This window comes from Suricata suricatta, chromosome 10, assembly GCF_006229205.1.
Source record: "Suricata suricatta isolate VVHF042 chromosome 10, meerkat_22Aug2017_6uvM2_HiC, whole genome shotgun sequence".
NCBI lineage: Eukaryota > Metazoa > Chordata > Mammalia > Carnivora > Herpestidae > Suricata > Suricata suricatta.
The window spans coordinates 44401481-44424366 of record NC_043709.1 but is presented as its reverse complement, the minus strand read 5'-3'; the positions used below and the strand labels follow the sequence as shown (position 1 = coordinate 44424366).

General features: G+C 38.6%; 1 protein-coding gene and 1 non-coding gene across 2 annotated transcripts in view; one reads left to right on the top strand and one right to left on the bottom strand.

Annotated features, from left to right (window-relative positions):
• TSPAN8 (tetraspanin 8) overlaps window positions 1-22886 on the bottom strand; it is a 122332-nt gene that overhangs the window by 60592 nt on the left and 38854 nt on the right. The window lies entirely within an intron of this gene.
• LOC115305813 lies at window positions 9113-9221 on the top strand. The gene has a single exon (XR_003915008.1). It is a non-coding gene; the product is annotated as a U6 spliceosomal RNA (small nuclear RNA).

The following is a 22886-nucleotide window of genomic DNA, read 5'->3' as shown; positions in this document are numbered from 1 at the left end:
GAGATAAAGGCCAGAGTCCAGGCACAGTAAAGCAAGGCCACGCTAGTACCTGCAAATGAAGTGCAGTGTTCTCTCATCTTAAAGAACTCATCGAATATATCAATACTCACCGTCTCCCAAACTGGTGTCTGACAGATCCTGGAGGCCTCCTGCTCACTGTGGCTAGTAAAATTCTACCAGGTACACTCAGTCTTATCTTTATCCTCCTTTGGGAATTTTAAATACTTATGAAAAAAATAACACAAGTCACCAATGTTAGTGTTGATCAGGTTATTTTACTCAGGGCTTGGAGCAAACAGCAACAGCATGTAGGGTCTAGGGGTGATCAGACATTCGAGAAGGAGAAAGAAGGTCAACAAGAAAGAAGCACTCAAACTTGGCCAGTTTCATAGTTCAGGCTAAGTAGACCTTTGTCATTCATTCCCTAGCATTTATTGGGCTCCTGCTCAGTTCAAAGTGCTTGGCAATCAAAACCTTCGCCTTCATGACACTCACAAACACAGAATTAAGACTGACGTTCTTCCTGTGTTAATAATAGCTAACATTAAGCTAAAAGCTCAACTGAACTCTAGCAAAAAAAAACAATGTTTATTTATAATTTTGGATATCTCCTTTTGCAATCAAAATAACCCATAATGAAATCTGCAGTATAATGATATATTGAGCTCACAGCCTTTCAGATTCTTTTGCTTCCCCCTCCCACATTTGTAACCAGAATACATTGGTTATTCAATACTAACATAATGGTTTTAATGGTTAATCAACTATGTGTAAGAAAAATATGTAAGAGGAATAATCCCAATTTGAGTTTGGCAATAATTCCTACCCTTTGCTTCTCTAATATTTGGTGATAAGAAGAAAGCTCAAGAAATTCTCTGTGGAGCATTCAGCTCATTAAAATACACCTCAGTTACCATTTTGCCACTACCTGTGCTGGATGGCAGATCAATTGGAAATGCTTAATGAATAGGGGATAATACTTGGGGTAAAATAAACATTAGAGTCAGGTGGACCCAGATTTGAGTTCCAGCTCAGCTATCTAACAACAGTGTCACCTCAGACAATGATGTCCACTCCCCAAGCCTTAGTGTCCTCACCTGTCAAACAAGAGTAGGAATGCTACCCGTGGGTTTGTTGGGATCATTTCAGACACACTACTGTCTGTAAGAGGGCTCAGGACAGCATCCAGAACAGAACAGGCTTCTCATCATTGCCAAGTTTAAGAGACATATTATGCTGATCTCTACTTGAAAGCCAAAGTCAGAATGGAGCTCATGTAATTGGCTTTCTGGTAAACTGAGGTTACACAGCAATCCTCTTTCCTCAATCATGAGAGACCTGGATTCACTTTCTTACTTCAGTAAGCTAACCTAATGGGATATACTTAGGGATTTTTTTTGTAACCGAGGACCCAGCAATGACTATGTCTAGAGTTGAATACTGTCATCTACTAGCTTTATGACCTTGCAAGTTTTTTTAACCCTTTATATGCCTCACTCCTCTGTCTTTAGAATCAGAATAGTAATAGTACCTAATTGTTAAGCTCTTAGCATTGTTGTATGGGAATATTCAGGTGAAAACACACATATATACACATATGTGCGTATACACAAACCTTAGTAACAGTAGTAACCTGACTGGAGTTTGTAAGTATTAGCCATTATGATTAACATTCACATCTGGGACATTAGAAAAAAATAGTGAAGCTAAAAGATTGAGATGGTGTAGAGGAGTTGGCAAAATGGATAGAGGGAGCAAGATTTGTTTACTTAGGGGTTATAACCAAGGACCGTACTACGCCAGGCACTGCTCTATTTTTGGTTACTGTTCTTCTAGGTGAGAGGAGACACATATAAGCTGTACTTTCAAAGTTAGTACTTTGATTGTGTTTTTAAAATTTAAACAAATTTCTCTTGTAAAGTTATGGCCATTTGCCTCTTTCTCCTAAAAATCTGAAAGGAGAGAAAAAGCCATTTAGTCTATTGGAATTTTTTTCTTAGTAGTGGTCATTTTATAGGTGTGTGCTTTTGGTAAGTTCTGTAGGAGACCTCTCACCTCTCACCTCTCACTCCTCACCTCTCACCTTAATTCTGCGTGGAGACTGTACCAGCCTTGCTATGTGCTTTGTGACGAAGCCCAGTAAAGGAATCCCTGCATTTGGAAGATGCACTCAAATGTACTTCATATGATGGATCTACTATCCTACGTAAGGACTCTGCCCAACATCTCCCCCTCCCAGACTGGAGGTAATTTCCTAGATTTTGGTTTAAACACATCAAAATATAAAAGAGCTAGTTATACCCGTCCATCAAGAAAATGGTTTTATTTTCACACACTAACATAATGAGGTAAACCAATTAAATGCTTTCCACAGAATAAGAAAGATCTGCCTTATTTTCTTTCCTGCAAATAAGAATCAAACTATCTGAGTTGGGGAGGGGGAGTCATCTCTGGAGATCTCTGATTAAGCATTTGCTCACAACAACTAAAAGGTGCCTTCAGCTGACCCAGAAGAATTCAATTTTGGGAAATTCTAACCATATACTAGTTACCACGGTCTCAGAATACATTTTAACATACTTGTTTTCAAAAGCAGAAAAAGTCTTTGTGGTTTATCATTTCTCCTTGAAAAAAATGCATTAAATCAAAAGGTAACTTGAAATCTATAAGATTTTAACATTGAAAAAATATCCTATAGAATCTTTTCGTAAAGTTCCAACAGAAACCAGATTGTGACTATTCATTTATGTGTAAGGGACTTCATCTGGAAAGTAAGGGAGAGGCAGCACAGGTATTTTAAACAAATGAGTAAAAGGAGTTAGTTTTACTATCGTAACTAGACAAACCCAGTAGAGAAAAGACTAGAAAAAGCTATAGGAAATAATGAATGAGCAAGGTCAGCAAGTTAGAGGCTGCTTCTCTGGAACAGAAAAAAATCAGAGCAAATCCAAGAGACACTTGAGCAACCGAACCTACAGAGTCTAACATCTGTCATCGGCCATGGCCAAGGGAAACAGGCAGGCAGATGAAAATAATTACACCGGTCATATGATGTAAGGGTAGAAAGCTTTCCCATTCTTCCCTTCTTGGTCCTTCATCTGCTTTAACAACTAAACGGTCACAATATAGATTAAAAGGAGAAGAATAGATTCAATATTGTATGCACTGAAGCCCCAAAGACAGGTGACTCAAAGAAGTGACCAAGCAGGCGCCTTTTATATCTTTTGGAAAAAGAAACAATTACACTTGAAGATTTGACAGAATAAAGGAATTTTGGTGTGGGGTAGCAAATTAAGGAAGAAGTAACAAAGTTTGTGTTTACAGCCTTCTCAGCCCTGAATTCCCTGTCTCTGGTGATAAGGATACCCTCTACCCTCTTGGTGTAGGAAGGCTACCTTCACACGGGAGATAGATTTCCTACTTCCAGGGGAAGATGGGAGGTCAGAGCGTCTTCCCTGCACTGGCTGTTTCTTAAATAACTTTAATTCAAAATAATCAATATGCCAAAGTGACATATTTTGGGATGGTGTATTTTGCTCCTCTCAATGTTCTTTGAAATGAAGAAAAAATAACAGTTGGCTTTTAATATTGCTGTGAGCATAGAGGATGCACTAGAATCATGGAGGACAGAGATGCTAACAGCATGGAAAGAGGCCAGGGAGGGCCTGACCACAGAGGGCCTAAACCCACCATAGAAGGAATAGGAATTGATTAGGCAGACAAGAAAGATTTTTTTGACAGGAGGCCATAAGAAAGTATGTTCCGTTTTAGGAACCTAAGTCAGAAGATGGGATCTGGCAAACTAGACTGGTCAGATCATAAAAGAATTTCACATTAGTTCTGTTTGGTTAGCAGTTCTCTTCAGTCAGGAGAAACAGAATCTTGCCAACTTATGCCAAAGAAAATAGGGGAAAGGAGAGGACAATTAATTAAAAGAATGTACAGCAGCAAAGGAAACATTAAATAAGCATGTCTTTGAAAGAATCCAAGACAGCTGAAGGGATACAGGTAACAGTTGCAAAGGAAAATCTTCCTAGAGTGCCTTAATCTATAATACATGTCAGCAACAGCTTGAAACAAACCACTTCCAACTACTTAAACCTTTCCTTCTCTTTATTGAAAATTTCCAGGAGAAAATTGGCCCATCTTGGCCAGGAGAGCAGAAAGCTTCTTGAAAAGCAGTCCTACGAAGCCTACAGGCACTAGGATCTGATTAGACCTGCAAACTAACATCCGTCGTGTGGCTCCCAGGGGAATGGAGGATGGATATTCCCCAGGCAAGAAGAGACCCAGGAGAGGCCTGCATGCTCTGTCAAGGAGTTTGGACTTTATCCTATAGGCAGAGGGAAGCCACTGGGGGACGTGAGGATGGAGACGATCCAAGCTTATGTTCTCTTTGGGAACACAAGACACTGTGGAACTGTAACAAATAAGATCATAAAATGAGTGTCATGTGGTTTTGTGTGTAGGTTACAATATATAAATGATACAGAAATCCTCATGACACTTATTGGCAGACACTTTCACAGGATGTTAGAGAGAGGAGTAAATTTAGAAATCACTGAATGAATCCAATTTCATTCTACAGGTAACTATAGAGAGTCTCAGCATCTGTGCCTTTCCTTGGGTCACAAGTCTACACAGGTAGTATCAGCACTCAGGATTTGGAACTGATTTTCTCTAATTATCAACACCATCCTGTCAAGTTATAATGGGGGGAAAAAGTCCATTTAAAACCTCATTCTTCATGAAAGTATTGTGCTCTAACACAGATTCTGTGGTGCTTTCCATTATGTCTTTACAATATATAATATAGCACATTTCTCTCATTTTTAGTAGAATGCTAAGACATAATGGTGCCTTCCAGTAACTTTCACTGTTTTATTTATTTAGGCAGGAACTAGTAAGCATCAGGCACTGTATTGACTGAAGACACAAAGAGTGTAGTAATAATACTGCTACTAATGACATGAAGGATAGTAATGGCCATCATTTACATAAAACTTACTTGATGCCAGACAATATTCTTAGTGCTCTTCAAATAGTTATTCATTTAATCTTCATAAAAACTGGTAGGCTGGAATGAGGAGTGATTGTTTATGGGTTTAGGGTTTCTTTTTTGGGACGATAAAGATGTTCTAAAACTAAATTGTGAGAATGGTTTCACCAACTATAAATATGCTAGAAAACACTGACTTGTATGCATTAAATGAGTGAATTTTATAATATATGAATTATATTTCAATAATGCTGTTTAAAAATAGCAAAACCCAAGACATAGATTATGCAGATAGTAATTTGAAGCCATAGAGGTTACATCATTTGTCAAAGGTCACAAAGTTACTAAGTGACAGAGCTGGGATTTCCAATACATGCAGTCAAAGATGCAAACTCTGTACGATAAGTATTATGCAGTCCCTGACCTGGAAGAACTCACAATCTGGGGCATCTTTATAAACATGAGGCATAAACATCTTGCCCTTGTATCTAAATTATGCAGATCCATTAAACACACACACAGAACAAAGAAGTACACAAAAGAAAGCCAATAGATGACAAAATGCCAAATATCTGTAATTGCATCATCATGTGTAAGGCCTGATTCTGCTCCTGATGATGCTGATGTAATCAGAAAAAAAGTATCAAAAAATAAGCCACATTGGAAAATAGAGGCTTCTCATTGTCCATTAGCATGACAAGCTGAAGTTTCCCTGCATGTGCATGCACCTGTGCATACGTAAGCATATGAGGACTTGGGTGTGTGTGTGTGTGTGTGTGTGTGTGTGTGTGTGTGTGTGTTTGCTGGAAAATTCCCCTCCCAAAAGTCATGTCGGTTCTCCATTATATACCCGGAAGCTGGAGGGACGCATGGCAGATAAATGGATGATGATGAATGAACGACTCTAAGTTAGTTAAAGAATAGCTTAAATTGATCTCCAACTTCCTGGACTTTAGAGTGACTCAAATCTAAACTATAACAATAGAAAAAGATCCGCATCTGGGGTGTGCAGGCATTACATGACTATTAGTCATTTAGTGAGTTCATGGTTTAATGACTGCAAGCCTTTATAGGTCTAGTTCTCACAGAAGATCCTTTTCAAGAACATAAACTATCGTCGTCTTGAAAATGTATTTAACTGGTTATGAAAAGGACCAGGTAAGAGAAAATTGGTGGCTGAGCTCAAAATCTGTTCTACTGCAAAAACAAAAAAACAAAACTCAATACATTCCTAGCAATACTGATCTAAGAACAAAGCATTTCCTTAATAGTATATAGTCAACCTATTAATACAACCAAACGACAGCAAGCAGAAACAGAAGACACCTAACCCAGAATGCAGTGGCCACATTCCAGTTCCACAAACTGGCAGAGGCTGCTCAATATTCTCTTCAAGAGCATTGACGCTCAAGGCCTCTGCTAACTGCTGGATAACTAAGCCATGACCTCCTGTGCTGAAGGAATTCACAGAATAGGTGTTTCTACCTCCTCAAAATTTTTAGAATTTCTCTGTCATCAGTTAGCTGAATATTCTTCACAGTGGGTAACAAATTATGAATATAACATTCACCAAGCCCCAAATGGGATTTTTCTCATCTGTGAAAACCCAAAAGAGCTCTTTGAAAACTACAAAGGTCGATTTTTGTACTGGTGTTCAAACAAAAAAAAATACTAATTATCATTTAAATAACAAAGAAAATAAATTTTAAATAAGGTGATAAATACCAAGTAATTTATATTGAGCTTTTTAACATTTAAAGAAGAAAGATATACTCTCTTCCCAGATCTAATTTCTCCATCTGCCACAAACTTTAGACATTCTTCTGTTGGCTTATGTATTGTATGTACTGAAGGCAGGAGAACCTAGTGGTTAATAATATAATGTATTATCCAAACCACAGCACTTCTGAGTGAATGAAGTCACAATACTTACACTGGGGCAACAGAAGTAACCTGGGACCAAACCCAGGCAAAATGAGACATAATGTCACCCTATTAAAACCTTCTGCTCTGATGTCAGAATTTGATGCTGGGTCAGGAGAAACAATTGAAGGCTTTTGAATAGTGTTGTTAAATGCTATAACTTTAGGAAGTTTAGCACGGAAGTGAGTTTTGGCCGGAACAGACCAGAAAGAGATTGAGGATAGGAAAGCCCATGAAAACATTTTTAGGACACCGGTACTAGGAAAGAAACAAGAGGCGTGGCTAAAATGGTGTCAACAAAAAGAGAATATGTATAGGAAAATTAGCAGTTAAAGAAGTTAGATGGGTTATGCTATGAGCCCAAGTAGTTAAAAAATATTACCCACATCTCAAAGGACTTGACAGGTCAACGACAGGCATAGCAGAGACCTGATAGTAGGAAAAACCAAGGGAGCTCCTATTCTAGGGCAAAAGCTGTTTGCTCCCTATCTATCCTCATACTTCCTGTTCATGTCAGTGCCAGGTTCACAGGTGTGTGCTTCATTCCAAGGAGAAGGGGAGCCCTCCACAGACCGCTTGCTACTATACAAGGCATAGGTAAGCCAAGAGTTGGCTTCACTGGTAGGGTAATAAAGTGCCACCAACAATTGCTCTAGACACCACTTGGTGGCACCAGTACCCTGAAATGATTGAAATGTAACCTGCTATTCTAGATCTTAACTGGGGAAACTTTGGACTCCTAATAAAGGTCCTCAGCCAACCCTCAAGTTCAATTTTTTTTTGTGATTATCTGACTTCTTCCAGAACTTTCACATCCTCCTTTATCTCAGTCAATAGAAACCCTGAAAACTAGATGAGAATGTTTTATTTTAATGATTTCTTGTTATTTCAAACATTCCTTTGTAGGCATATACACATATAATTTGCATAAACGTGACCACACCAGATGTTTCTCATGTTAGGCTTTTCCTTTCTTGTTTATTTTCCTCATGTACCACCCCTATAATTCCTCCTAACCCCTTCCAGACAACCGATCTTAACAACAAAGTATATATCCGTCCATGTTTGTTTCCACCACCATATGACCTTATACAAACGCACGTACAGACAAGAGATATAGACAGAGATAAATGTGTACATAAAAAAGTGTTTTAGATCAATGATTTAGAAAATAGGCTCTTATAATATACTCTTTTATACATCTTGCTTTTCTCCATCACAGTATCTGATGGTAATCCTTCTACACAACTAGTATTGCTCCAATTCACATTTTTGGGAGGTTGCATAATGTTCCATGGTATAGACATATATTAATGTATTCAACAACAATCCCTTGTTAAAGGGTACTCACTTGATTTCAAATTTTTTGTTGTTGTTTTACCACAATAAATAACGCTGCTGTGTTTATATCCTATATAGCAGTGTTCCTGTCTCTATGAGTTAGGTTCCCAAGAGGGAATGCTGGATTGAAAGGGAAGTATACACTTTCGATTTTAAGAAATGTTGCTAGATTTACAATAAAAAATCTCTTTAAAATCCCCCTTTCCACCAGCAATATAGGAAAGTGCCCTTTTCCTCACATCTCCACTAGTGATATGCATGGTTGCTTTTTTTCTTTTGCTAGCCTGACAGATATAAAGTGAGATAATACCATTACTTAACTTTTTGTTTTCCCGGGGCACCTGGGTGGCTCCATCAGTTGAGTGTCAGGCTTTGGCTCAGATCATGATCTCATGGTTCGTGGGTTCGAGCCCGGCATTGGGCTCTGTGCTGACAGTTAGCTCAGAGCCTGGAGCCTGCTTGGGATTCTGTATCTTCCTCTCTCTCTGACCCTCCCCTGTTCATGCTCTCTCTCTCTCTCTCTCTCTCTCTCTCTCTCTCTCTCAAAAATATAAATAAAAACATTTTATTAAAAAAACTTTTTGTTTTCCCAATTAATTGTGATTTTGAGCAGCATTCCCGGATTTTTAGACATTCTGATTTGATTCTTCGCAGCTCTTGCCCAAAGCAAGGGTATCTTACAGGAAGTTTTGCTTAGTAAATAAGCTATAAAATATTGCTAAAATATTACAGAAAATAAAAAAAATAGGTTTTATCATGGTCACTATTATCTATATTTGATATATAACCCTAAAAGCATTTGGATGCTTTCTTCAGCAAAGTATATATACTGAAATTAGAACAAATTGGATGCTTTCTTCAGCAAAGTATATATACTGAAATTAGAACAATACAGAGAAGATTAGCCTCGCCTCTCTGCAAGGATGACATGCAAATTCGTAAAGCATTTCCTATCTTAAAAATACAGTCATACATGCATGCATGCATAAAAGCATGGGGATGCCAGAAAAGACTCTTGTGAGTACTATTCAATTCTGGAATGTCTGCTGTAAGGGCAGCTGGTGGTTATTTTTCTCTTCATAAGGAATTGTCTCACTCTGAGTGCTTTGCTTCTGATTGGACATTGTACTGCTGTATATGTTTAAGTAGGAGTTGGTATTAAATAGAACCAGTCCCATTTATTTGACTCTTATTCAAAATACTTACTTTTCTTTAAAAAAAAAAAAAAAAGAACAAAAATCAGTAGGGAAAGAAATTGTATTTTTAAGCTTCTAAGAAGATTTTATAAACAATGTAGCCCGGAGAACAAAAAAAAAAACTCATAAAATGACTTGACAGTGTCCTTTTAAGTGAGCATATGTGAGTTTATGCATCCATATGTGTTCACATATGTCCTACATATGCACAGCCAGCTGCTAACCAACCAGATTGTTCGATGTGTATGTTTACTGTAAAACAAGCCGAAAGTGTTTGGTCTCTCTGTTAGAGAAACAGCTCATAATTTCAAGTATACAAACGTCAGTTGTTTCTCCTTTCTTTTTTTTCCAAGCCAAATGAGCTGTTGATGCCCAATTTGGCAGGAGCCTAACTGAGACTGACTCTTGGCCAGCTGCAGAAGCCCAACCCCAAAGGTTCGGGAAATTTTTACAAGAATAAGGAGCTTTTCCTAATGGCTCCTTAAACCGTAGGAAGTTTCCTTAGAACCTCAACCAGTTTCTTCCCACTTAGTATCCCAAAGAATAATCACTAACATTCTTTAGATACTAGTGAATGGACTTAGGTGGGAAATGAGGGTATCAAGGTCTCCCCTACCTTGGTCAAATACTCCTTCAAAACTCACTGTTAACAGAAAACATCCTGGGATGTAGAGATTATTTCTGTGACAACAACTTTATCTATGACTCCTCAGTATCTCATAAATTTGGCCCAATTTCCAGTCGAAGATGGAGCCATTGGACCAATTAGACCTCTACTTCTACAATCAGTGCATTAAACTCAATTATCACTATTAGTATCCTCTAATACTCACATTAATATTCTCTGAATAGCAGAAAGATAAAGCATGTAAGAAAGCAGGCTATAGAGAAGAGAGTTTATGCTCTGGAGTGGAAGGGTTTGTCCAGTCCTGGCTGTCCATTCTCTGGCTCTGTGGCCTTAGTAGCTTCGTGCTTCCAACTTCAGTTTCCCCATTAGCTATATGGAAATAATAATGCTAATTTCCTAAGTCTCTGATGAAGATGAAATCAGATAACCTATATAAAAAACAATGCACAGTACTGGGGACACATTAAATGCTCAATAAATATGAATTCTCTTCCTCTCCATCTCTACTTTCCTCCCTCTAGACTCAGCAAAAAGGGAGAGACGTGAGAAACAAGAGTATTTCTTAGCCAAGGAGATAATCCCAAAGTCCCCAATCCCAAGGATGGGGTGGGGGTAAGGGTAGAAGAGAGGCTCAATTGTACAGAAAAAAAAATTTTTAACATTGTCTTTTGATATCATTGAGACTAGACTGATAAATATGTGTGCGTGCTCATAAATGCATACTCATTTATTTTACATCTACTCTGTGCCTAGAATAGTGCTTGATGTGTCCATAAATACTTCTTAAATAAATGAATGATGACCAAGCCCTTAAAGCACCATCATAATTGCTTCATAGTTGCTCAGTTTCCTGGGATTATCTTTATTAGTGATGATCCTCTGCTTTCTAAGGTGAATGTCATAGTAAGGAAGAAGTATATTTTCTGTCATTGTTTTACTCAGCTCCCAAAACAACCAGAAATATCCAATTCACCTTCCAGTCGGCCAGCACAGTCTCCTTCTACATCTAACCATCTCTCATTCCTTCTTTCCCTTCCTCCATTGAACCCTCCTAAAGCTGTTTAGTATTTCACCACAACTGAAAAATAGAACTCCTATTGCTGCAGGTGTCCGTGTGTTTGGGGCAAAACAAGCCACTGTTGACAATTGTAAAGAGAGAACAGCTGTTTGCATCTGGATATGGGGTAAGAAAGAGAGAACAGCTGGTGGCAGCTGTGGCAGACAAGAAAGTGAGCTAGCAAGCAGCTGCTGGTAATTCAGAATCTACTAGACTGCCCAGAATAATTGAAATCCAGAAGAAGCATGCAAGACTCGACTTAACTGCTCTACTGTATCCTGCTCTTCATTAGATCCTACTTGTCTTTCATTAGAGACATTCCCATGATAGCCACATGAAGACTCCCAGTAGGAATACCAGCCACTCCTCCCCACCCATAACCCTTTAGAGAATCAAACCAAGAAAGGTAAGACGGTACAGACATTACTTCCAGTCAGCCCAAGCTCATTTTTACAAGAAGGAAGCAGTCTCTGGTTGACAAGGGAAGGGATGTTACCAATGATGGATCTATCACAAGAATGGAAAAAAAATAATTCTGTCTATATTACAAGAGATTATGGTCATTCTGATGATGATGTCACCCTTCAGAATTCAGTAGGCCAACATAAAAATGTGATAACTTTAGTGGAATATAAGCCTAGAAAAATACATTTGAAAACCTTGTCGAAGCTTTCAATGTTTCTTTTTTCATGTGCATGCCATCTTGTGAACGTGTAAGCCATCTTGTGAATGTGTATACATGGATATATTTCCCTCTATTTTCTTTTTTCTTTTTAATAAAAACAGAGGAAGGACATTTTTGTATCATGCATCTGGTGACAAAATGTTTGGTTTGTTTTTGTGCTTCCCACTGGTTCTTCTAGTCATCCGCAATTCTAAGATAAACTGAGTGGCCCCAAAGTATGTCATCTATTTTTCATCTTGCTCAACACAGAAGTAAAGCATCTCATCACCTCCAGTATATAAAATTTCAACTCTTTAGTTTCTAAGGTAAAGTTCATGAGAAGAAGAAAGAAACTACTACAACGTTACATATTAATGAATTATATACAACTATCTGCCAACCAAGAAAGAATAATTAAATACATTATATGTCAAGCTATCTGCATTTTCAGAAGTGATAATTTTGCAGATATTGATAAGGAAAATGCTTGTGATATAACATTCATGGAGAAGAGTCTGCTAAGATCATTCACACATGAAGTTAATGCAAAATAAATACCATGATTAAAACTAAGGTAAAAAATACAGGCATAGGACGATGATATAAAGGGAACTGTTAAAATAGAAGAAGCCAAGGGACACCTGGGTGGCTCAGTTGGTTAAGCATCAGACTCTTCATTTGGAAGCAGGTCATGATTCATCCCTGCATCAGGGGTTCTCTCTCTCACTCACTCTCTTTGCCCCTTGCCTCCTCACACATCCTTGTGTTCTCTTTCCCTCTCAAAATAAGTAAATAAACATGAAAGAAAAAGAAGAAGCCAAAAGGTGATAGCAGAGGAAAAATTTTAAATCTTATTTCTTTTAACTTTTCTGTTTGGTTGATAAATTATATGAATATAAAAGATCTAAATAATAATTAAACTATTACAAAAATTACTAATATGATCACTAAACTATAAGCTCTATTAAAGACTGGGTCCTTCCCTGTTTTTGATCACCTTTATCTCCAATGCCTACTGCAGTGCCTAATTACCAATAATTATTTGTTGAATGAAGTAAATGAAATGAGTGAATCATTTTCATTTGTAAATGACACTTGTAAAAGAGAAAATGAAACATGTCCACCAATGGCATATGTGTGACTGAAAAAAGGCCTACACTCCTCTAAAGTTTAATTAGAAACATCCCTGGGGTGCCTGGGTGGTTCAGTCGTTTAGGCATCCAGACTAACGTCCAAGCTGGAGCCTGCTTTGGATTCTATGTCTCCCTCTCTCTCTGCCCTTCCTCCACTCACGCTCTGTCTCTCTCCATCTCTCAAAAATGAATAAGTGTTAAAAAAATTTAAAAAAGAAACATCCTTCAAGATGTGCACTCATAGCATTTTGAAATAGGCTCTCTCTCAATGAAATATGTGGCCCCACCAGACCTCATGAGCCCCCAAATTCTGAATTGGAAGGGACAAAGAAACTAACCAATCCAAATATGCTTCCAACTCTAAGATATGATTCTGTGACTAGAACTAGGAGAAAAGGGAGAGGGAGTAGTTATCAAAGGACTAATGTCACAAGCACCTGGCCCTTAATTTACCAACCAGAATGGCCCTTGAACAAGTTCCCAGATGTGTTGTGCTCCAGGTGCGTAGCTTTCTTCAAAGCAAGTGTGATTAACATTTCTATCCACAGCTCCTCTCTCTCAATTCCAAGCTTTGTTCCCAGATTTGACATTGAAAGAAGTGCTTGAGTTTTAAATAGAGTAGTGAGAGTGTAAGATGCCATTCAGTCTTGATTTTACTGTCCCATATTCCTGAAGCATTAAACTCCAAAGATTAAAGACTTCTCACGAAGTCAAATGCTGCCTTTGAGTCAGCCATGACTACTAACCTCCTCTCTGGGGAAATTGTGATATACTCATCATTCCAATATGAACATCTTTATGCAAAGTCTGTTTTCCAGATATTTTGAACCCTCCCCAAGCCCTGCTTATATAAAGTGTGAATGTTCCATGTTAATGTAAAGTACCCCTGCTCTCTGAGCATGGAGTAACTCAAGACACTGACAAACTTGTATGTCATCCAAAATATGTTTGCAGATTTTCCCCTCTTGCCTATAAAATATCATTAAAGTGAATGTCTTCCTCCATAAATATAACTGTCAAGTGTTTGACTTGCACTTCATCATCATCATCGCTGAAATCATAAACTGCCCTTTTTTGTCCAGGGCTGGGATTGTAGTATACTCGGCATATTTAACAGATATTTGTTTAACACACTGAGAAGATGTAGCCACTAAGTTTTTATCAACCTTCCCTAAAGAGACCATAACATCTAGTTATTTCCAGATACAATTTCTGTATTGGAAGTGTGATGGTTAATTTTATTTATCAACTTGACTGAGCCCTGGGATATCCAGATATTTGGTCAAATATTATTTGTTGTTTCTGTGAGGGTGTTTTTGGATGAGATTAACATTTAATTGGATTAACATTTAAATTGGTAGACTGAGGAAAGCAGATTGTTCTCCATAATGTGTGTGGGCCTCATCCAATCAGTCAAAGGCCTAAACTGAACAAAATATCTGACTCTCCAACAAGTGAAAAAAGGATTCTTCCTGCCTGAAGGTCTTCATACTGGGACCTCGGTTTTTTTCCTGCCTTTGAAGTTGAACTGAAACATTGGCTTTTCCTGACTCTTGAGTCAATCAGCCTTCAGACTGGAACTACACCATCCATTGGTTCTCCTGGTCTCCAGCTTCACCAGCTCACCCTGCAGATCTTGAAGCATAACCAGCATCCACGATCACATGAGCCAATTCCTTATAATAAATCTCTTCATATACACATTCTATGGGTTCTGCTTCTCTCAAGAACCCTGAATAAAATAACACATGAGATTTAACATATTATTCAACACATAGGATTCTATTCACTAATAGAGGACTCTGGGAAGATTGCAGAGTAAGAAGCACCAGGGATCTGTCTCTCTACCTGATAACAACTGCACTGGCAGAATCCTCTGCTGTAACTATTTTTGAACTCTGGAGTCTGTTGAAGGCTTTTAATCTCAGGGGAAGACCTGGATAGTAAATTGAAGTTAGTTTCAGTCAAGTTCAGCTCTCAACAGAGTAGTAGCTAACCATCCTACACCCTCAGTCCTATGACAGGCTGCTCTGCCAGCAATCCTGGAGAAGTCTGCACACTGTTTAGTGGAGCTAGGCAAGGCAAAAAGGACCCTGTTCTCTAAATATTGGAACTCTGTGCTCTGTTCATTGATTGCTCTTCTGTTCGTTGATTGCTCTTCTGGCAAAGAGGCAGCCAGCCACTATTGTTTTACCTTCACCCCCATGGTTGCAAGCCTCTCCCCTGCCAGCTGAAGTTAATTCTATGGGATTTAAAGAAGCAGACATTCATTTTTCACCTTTTCCCCTTTCACAAGTCAGACATTGAAGACTAGCCATTCAAAAACAATTCCATATTTGGAAAAAATTAGAAAGTGACTGTGCATGCCCAGGAAAAGCTCTCAAAGAAACCTCAGAAGACCTTAGGCTTACACATCAGAGTGGTCCTCAACATAAAGACACCCTACAGCAATCAAAAGCAAACAAACAAAAGACAAAGACAATAATAAAAACCAGTAAACCCTGGAGAAGAGGGAGGATCTGGTTTCCAGAGTTACCATGTTATTATGTCCAGTGTTTAACAAAAAAGCACAAAGCATACAAAAAAATAAGTAAGTATGGCTCATTTAAAGAAAAAGTAAATCAATAAATCAACAGAAAGTCTCCCTGTAAAGATATAATAGTAGTCTAGACAAAGACTTTAAAGCACATATCTAAAAAATGCTCAAGGAACTAAAATAAGATGTGGAGAAAGTCAAGAAAATAATATGTGAACAAAAATGGAAATATCAATTGATAAGAAGTCTAAAAAGAGCTCCCCCCAAAAAAGCTGGAACTAAAAAGTACAATAACTGAAGTGGGAAAAAAAATCACTATAAGGATTCAAAGGCAATTTCAACAGGCAGAAGAAAGTATCAGCAAACCTGAAGATAGGACAATGAAAATTATCAAGTATGAGGGAAAAAAAAACAACAACAAAGATTTAACGAAAGGAAACAGCTTAAGGGGCCTATGGAACACCATAAAGCTAATCCAGTAGAACTAGATGTGCAAAGAAAATGTAGCATATTTATTTTCTTATCCTTATAAATTCAGTCTCTTCCAGATTAAATAATTGGTGTCTGGTAAATGCTCAATATTTCAAACTTTCTCTTTCTCTCTTGGTCCTATAGAATATGCCATCTTGGGGTACATAGGCACTGATGTGACTTCATGGTGGCAAGGAGTAGAGGACGGGGCCTCTTGAATCCCATTCACGATCTGATCTGAATTCTAGTTCCTCCTGTGGAACTGCTGCCTGGTTCTTGAACTGATATCTGCGAAGTTGAATCTGAACTGGTCTGTCTTTAGGGCATTGCACTGGCATTCACTGCTGAAGTCAAGAACAGTGGCCATTTATCTCTGATCTTAAACTTTTTCAGATTCCCCCATTATGCTCTTTGTCTAGTCTCCAGGCTTCCATAAAATCCCATCTCATTCCCTTCCCTGACTTCTTTTCTGTCACTCTTCCCTTTGCCTACCCTTCCCCAACTACACTGACCTCTCTTTTCCTTGAACACCCCTGGCATGTTCCTGTCTTAGGGGCTTTATACTGTTGTGCCTCCGTCTGGGCTCATGATTTGCTTCTTCACTGTATTTGAGACTTTGCTATGCTCTCACCTTCCATATAATATATTCTTTGATGATCTTATTTAAAACTGAACATCACTCCTGAGCTCCCACACTCTCTTGTTTATTTATTTCCATGGCAATTATCACTACTCAATATGTCATATGATTTACTTCTTTGTTCGGTTTATTATCTACCTCCCCCCTTAAGAATACAGGTTCACTGTAGACATCAGGGCTGGCAAATAGTGCAGAGAGCTCAGAGTTAAAGTGGTACTTGAGCTGTGACCACCAGATTCAATGAAGTGCATAAATCCCTTAAGAAACCGTGAAGAGGGGTGCCTGGGTGGCTCAATCAGTTGAACGTCGGGCTTCGGCTCAGGTCATGATCGCATAGTTCATGGGTTCGAGTCCCACGTCAGGCTGTGTGCTGACAGCTCAGAGCCTGGAGCCTGTCTTCAGATTCTGTGTCTCCCTCTCTCTCTGACCCTCTCCTGCTCATGCAGGAACTGTATCTCTCTCGCTCTCAAAAATAAATTCAAAAAAAAAAAGAAAGCATGAACAATGAATAGTGCTATAAATAATAAGATTTTGAGTGAGATGGATCCTGTAACAGGCTTTTCCCATCCATTCATGTTCTTCACTTTTCAGATTTCCATATTTCATCATCTCAGTCTTTACTGGCTTTCATTTTAAAACTCCAAAGATACCAACAAATGACAAAAATGTCTTAATGTTTCTCAAAAATTTATTGAGGGCCTACTTAAATTGTTGTATTAGTGAAGGTAAACACTGTAACTAAAACATATCAACTCTTCACTGAGACTGTCAGCCCACTGTGTTATATATGGCTGGTAATTGTGGGGGTTGAAGGACCCAGGCTTCTCCCATCTTATGGCTCCACTGTCCATAGCAACAACCAGGTTGGAGAGAAAACAGAGGGTGAAATAGATAGCAGTTGCCTGACCACCTTGACCATACACATCACTTCTGCTCACATACCACTGGTCAGAACTAGATCATGGTATGGGGTAACTGGGTGGCTCAGTCAGTTAGACATCTGCCTTTGGCTTGGGTCATGATCTCAACAGCTCATGGGTTCAAGCCCCATATTGGGCTCTGTGTTGACCGCTTGGAGTCTGGAGCCTGCTTCAGATTCTGTCTCTCTCTCTTTCTGGCCCTTCCCTGCTTGAGCAACTCTTTCCCTATGCTGATTCTGTACCATGGAAGGAAAAGCATAGATCTTGCTGCAGTTTTAGCTCTTTTTACCATGCATGTCTTATGGTGTGTAAGCATTCTCATGTACATTCTTTTATTAATTCTGTCAACATCTTCATCAGATATTATCATTCCCATTATACAGAGGAGGAGACACACTTAGATATAGGAATTGACATCCTAAGGCTTTAGGATGTGACTTTATTTATGAAGATTTCATTAAAATTCTTCGATGTTTATTTATTTTTGAGAGAGAGAGACAGAGTGTGCATGGGAGAGGGGCAGAGAGAGATGGAGACACTAAATCCAAAGCAGGCTCCAGGCTCCAAGCTGTCTGCACAGAGTCCAACACGGGGCTTGAACTCATGAACTGCAAGATTGTGACCTGAGCCAAAGTCAGATGTTTAACTGACTGAGCCACCCAGGTGCCCCAAGATTTGCATTTTTGATACCGGCTTTCTTGAGATATAATTTACATGTTACACAATTCACCAATTTAAAATGATTCACCAATTTAAAGTGATTTTTTAGTATGTTCACAGAGTTGTGCAAACATCACCACAGTCAATTTTAGAAAATTTTTATCATCTCCCAAAGAAATGTATGCTCATTAGTATTTCCTTCTCATTTCTTCCTTAGTCCCTTCCACCCTTAAGCAGCCACTAACCCACTTCCTATCTCTATAGATTTGCGTTTTCTGGACATTTAATATAAGTGGAATCATACTATATGGCTCAGTCAGTTAAGCTTCCAACCCTTGGTTTCAGCTCAGGTCATGATCTCACAGTTCATGAATTTGAGCCCCACATCAGGATATGCACTGACAGTGTAGAGTCTGCTTGGGATTCTATCTCCCTCCCTCTCTCTCTTCCCCTACCCAACTCTCGCTCTCTCTCTCTCTCTCTCTCTCTCTCTCTCTCCACCCCCTCTCAGAAATAAATTAATTAAAAATGAATAAACTGTTATATGGAATCAGACAATATGTGGTCTTGGGGACTGACTTCTTTCACTTAGTATAATGTTTTCAAGGTTTATCCATGTTGTAGCATGTATCAGGATTTTAGTTCTTTTTATTGCCCAACAATATTCCATTGTATGGATATGCCACAATCTGTTTATTCATTCATCAGTGATAGACACTTGGATTGTTTCCATTTTTGCTTATCATGAATAATGTTGCTATAAACACTTGTGAACAAGTTTTTATGTAAACACATTTTTATTCTCTTGAGTATATACCTAGAAATGAAATAACTGGGTCATATGGTAACCTGTGTGTTACCTTTTTTGAGGAACTGTCAGGCTGTTTTCCAAAGTGGTTGTGCCATTTTACAATCTTCATAGCAGTGCAGAGTGTTCTGTTTTCTCCACAGCCTTCCCAACACTTATTATTCATCTTTTTTATTGTAGTAGGATTTGAATCTTGAAAGATGACAATTTCTGTCAACTTCAAAACTTAGAATTATTGCCCACTCCTCTGGTAAGAAGGTAGGGAAGGACAGAGCTGCAAGAAGAATGTTAAAGGCTTTCTCTTCTGTGCTCTTTCTCCCAGGTCTGGATGCCCAGAAACCTGAGGTTGTGTTGTGGGATTCCATGAATGCTTGCCCTCCTTGGGTTACCCCATGTTCCAGACTTTTCCTAATCATTCCTTTCTTGACACTCACAATAAATAACTGGGTGTAGGAACTTTTGAGTTCTTTATTTTAACACATCTATTTAGATCCAGTTGACTCTTTGACTCCTGTACTTAGAAGTAGAAACCTTTACATCAAAATTATGTTTACATGAATGAATTTTCAGTCATTTAGAAAGCACTTTTCAGAGCTAATTTCTATTAAGCTATTTTAATTCTATTTTTTTAATGTTTATTTTGAGAGAGAGAGAGAGCACATGCATTCAAGCACATGGGGGGGGGCAGGAGGGGGGGAGATTGAAAATCCCAAGCAGGCTCCACCTGTCAATGCAAAGCCAGACATGGAGTTGGATCTCAGGAACTATGAGATCATGACCTGAGGTGATATCAAGAGTCAGACACTCAACCGACTGAGCCACCCAGGTGCCCCAAGCTACTTTAATTTTTTTGATAAAATTTTTATTGCAAGGCATCAAGACATTTCTAAATGTTTCCCCTTTGATGTTTAATTTACTGAAATTCTTTTCATTGGAATCAATTATTTTCCACATAAGGTTTAAATGAAAATGTTATTCAACGTGGGTTTTCTTTTTCTTTGCTGTTCATATCAAATATTTCCTGAATATGGTTTCTGCAATTGCATGTGCTCTTTTATGGTCATTATTTGCACCAAGTCCAATTGTCTCAGGTCAAATTATTCACGCCCAAACTTCTTCAAAAAATTGGATTCCTACATCAATTTTTATGCAATAATAAGCTTCAACATGTGCCAACTTAGCTGTTGGCAGTTCTGTTTTGTGTTGATTACTTTTGCCAAGTCTAATTTTCCCCTGTTCAATATTTGCATGTTTCAATGTGAGCATCAAGACATGCTTTGTCATCAGATTTTCGTCTCTGACAAACTTTAACATGTGCAGGTTCAACCATTGACTTTTCTTCTGTACTGATCATTCCCACCAGTAGTATATAGTATAAAATGGATAAAGGACTGATAGTTTGGATTTTTAAAAACTTTTTTAGCTAATACATTAGAAAACTGTAAGAAAGTTCTCTCAGCTATGCCAAAGTTTATACTGCCTTCTGGAATTTCTCTGTATTGATGACCTAATTCTTCTAATCAATTTGTGTATTCTGTACCAGCCACCCACACTGATGGTCCAGCAAAGAGCAAATGGTGTAATCAGATTATTCTTGGGGCCAAATGTCTCTGTGTCATGATGTTCTAGGGGTTAAAACAATCCAGTGTCACAAAATTAATCTTTCCAATATGCTCTATACTTGATTGATCATTGGAATTAGTTAAGGAACTTCTTTAAACATACATATCTCTTGCCACCCACGTCTGTCCTAGGCCAGCGACTTTTCACTTCACAGGTCTGAGATAGGTTCCCAGCATCTGCCATATTTTTAAAGTTCCTTTAATGATTCCATGGGACACCTGGGTGGCTCAGTCAGTTAAGCATCCGACTCTTGATTTCAGCTCATGTCATGATCTCATATTCATGAGATTGAACCCCATGTTGGACTCTGTACTGACAATACGGAATCTGCTTGAGATTCCCTCTCTCTTGTTCTTTCTCTGCCCCTATCCTGTTATTTCTCTCAAAATAAATAAATAAACTTATTTAAAAAGATAATAAAAAGTCTCTTTAGTGATTCTTATGTCCATTCATAAAGGTTTGGGTGTCTTCTGGGCTAACCATTCCCAGAAAATGACTACCCATATGGGTCATGCATATGTCACAATACTTTCATAACTTGAACTTACAAAAACAAAAAAAGAAAAAAGAAAAGAAAGAAAGAAGACAGTAAGAAGTAAAAGGATACTGTTGGTGGCCAAGAAAGAGTGGATGGGTATGCTAACCAGAAGGGCCTGGTAAAGCTTTAAGAGGTGAGCAGGCAGTGGTAATTTGGAGGTCAATAGAAGGAAGTGAAAGTAAAGCAGCACCATTTAAAATCTATCTTCTCAAACCATACGCACTAGTAAGTCTTTCCTTTTTTGCAGCCCTTGCTCTGCTTTGACTGTTTTCGGGCAGACTTCTAAGGCTGGCCAAGCTGGTGTTTGGCTGGGTACTAAATCATCAGGTAACCTGATATAGCAAGTATAAATCTTGGTCTACAATTCAAGATTGGAAAAAACAGTACTTTACTTTCTGTGATTCAACTTATTTTCTATTTTTGAGATACCCATTCACTGTAGAAAGAAATATAAGTTCAGTCAGTTCAAAGTTTTTCTTCTTTGCCCCAAAATGGGTCTGAAATAAGATGGTGGAATAGCAGTTTTAATGACAATGTGTTTCAAAGGGAGGCCTGTGATGGATCCCCACCAAAACTTGGTTTTGGATTTTGATACTGATGCTATCACATACACACACCAAAAGGTAGAGAAAGTCTTACTATTAACATAAATGACGTGTCTAGGAGAGCAGGGCAGGCATCTCCGGCAGGTCTGAAATGAAAAAGCAAGGAAAGGAGACTGACGTAGGTTTTTAATTGCAGTAGGGGTTTGAGGCTGAGGATAAGAGTCCCTGTGAAGCAGAAGCTTATAGTTTTACTGGTGCCAAAAGGGGGAGCACCCAGGCTTCTTATCAGCTTGTCCAGATGTGGACATAAGGGGAAGAGGGAAAAGTGAGATTTAACAGCTGTCAACAATCAAAAACCAAAATATGGAGTCTGAGTCTTCATTACAAAGTCATTAGTCTTTGATTTCACTTGTCCACACAGAAATCTTATGAAGCAACCAGCCTCTTGCCTGATACTTGGTCTTTAATAATAATTATTATTATGGTTATTTTTACTGGTTAATATCAAATTCCCAAGAACTGCCATGTTTTACATGCATATTTCATTTAACCCTGACTACAGTCTTAGGACACAGAGTGTATTATTATCTCACTTTACAGATGAGGAAAGTGAGGCAGAGAGTTAATGGCATCCCTCTCCAGAAGGAGTCAGAGCCAGGATTCCAAGTCACACTGTCTGGGTCTATACCTCTGTTTCCTGTCCTCCTGGTTCTTCTCATCCTACCATGGTATGATATAACCAAGCTGCTTTAATGCATGGGATGTTCTATGAGACTGTCTCTACCTCTAGAGCTTGCTGCTTCCATTTGGCTCTAATCCTGGAAGCAGGGCTCTGGGCCCCACTCTGTAGAAATGGATTAGCCAGGATCCTGGCAGAAATCAAATGCACTTCCAAACTGGGTAATTTATGATTTCATAAAGGAAATATTGGCAAAAATGTGGGCAAGAAGGGACAGGGAGCCATCACTACCCTATACCCAGCCAGAATAAATGAGTGGAGGAAGTGGCTATGGGAACCAAAAAGTGAGCAGTGCAGAAAGAACCATCTGACAGAAGCTGTGGCCTTTAGTTAAGGAGCACAGCTGGGAAGGCAAGAGAATAAATACCCTGTTCTTATTTTCCTCCTATTCTTCCAGATCTCTTGACAATGTCTCCTACTGGCCAAACACAATGAAAGAATGGAGGGCAAGGAAATTGTTCATAC